The following is a 1,110-nucleotide window of genomic DNA, read 5'->3' as shown; positions in this document are numbered from 1 at the left end:
TAATTGTAGCTCCTGTAGGGGAAGGTTCTGATTGCCACACTTGTCAGCATATGGAGTACACCCTGATTTTACAAGGAATCTGGTGGGGGAGGGATCTAAGTGCCTTTTCTCACACATGCATTGAAAGTGACCATACAAAGTCACTGGTGTGGCAAAGTGTGACTGCATTCATGTAAACATGGTACAAAGGATCTAGCAGACAATCTTAACTTCAGGAAACACAATCATGTTTTACTAGCTCTGAAAACAATGAATAACATCCCTTAGCTAAATAAAGCTCGAGCAGAATCTGTGAATGCTGGCGTGGAGTGGATAAGGGGATAATGTGCCGATGAGGGAATTTACACGACGGGGGAGCAAATACTGGCTGGTGTTTGGTGTAGGCCGATAACGGGAAAACAAGCCCCAAATTAAACAAATGTGAATGAATTCCTCTGCGAGCTGACAGAGCAAATATATCAGCAAAAATGGGTACAGAGCAAGTGGCAAAACGCAATAAATCAGAATGAATTCTGACGCGGGGGCCACGATCCGGGTAGACAGATATTCCAGGAAATATGGGTAAGAGGCACACGGCAAAATAATAACTTTGACAGAGTTCCAATGTCAAGTTCATGGCTGAAGTGAAAATAAATATTTCACCGAGTATCCATATGAGACAGGACACAGGAGGAATTCAGAGGGAGGGCTGTCTGGGAAGAGCGATGGCACAGGACTGCAGCAAAAGGGGGTCTGTAAGCGTCCTGAGATGGCTGGGCAGGCTGCCTGCTAAGGTCTGTCCCCTGGTTGCTCCTCCCCGGGGTTCCCGTGGCCCTGCTGACTGGCCCAACCTTGGGGGTGGGGGTGGTGACCAGCAGGTGACTGCCACATGACTGAATCCACTGAAGTCTGGCCCTCTTGGGTCCACCTCAGTCTTCTGAGCGGGAGGACAGTAGCCCAGCCCTCTGTCTCCCCCCCAAACTCCCACCAGGATCTCTGGACCAGGGGCCATCCTTCTTTCAAAATGTGCCAGCAGCTATTCCCAGCAGATCTGGAGTCTTAGCATTGACTGAGCACCTGTGAAAAACTCAGTTGTTTTACTTATGTTCGTATTTGGCTGGCATCTTGCAG

The sequence above is a fragment of the Halichoerus grypus genome, chromosome 13 (genome assembly GCF_964656455.1).
Source record: "Halichoerus grypus chromosome 13, mHalGry1.hap1.1, whole genome shotgun sequence".
Taxonomy (NCBI): Eukaryota; Metazoa; Chordata; class Mammalia; order Carnivora; family Phocidae; genus Halichoerus; species Halichoerus grypus.
This window is presented reverse-complemented; position numbering follows the sequence as displayed.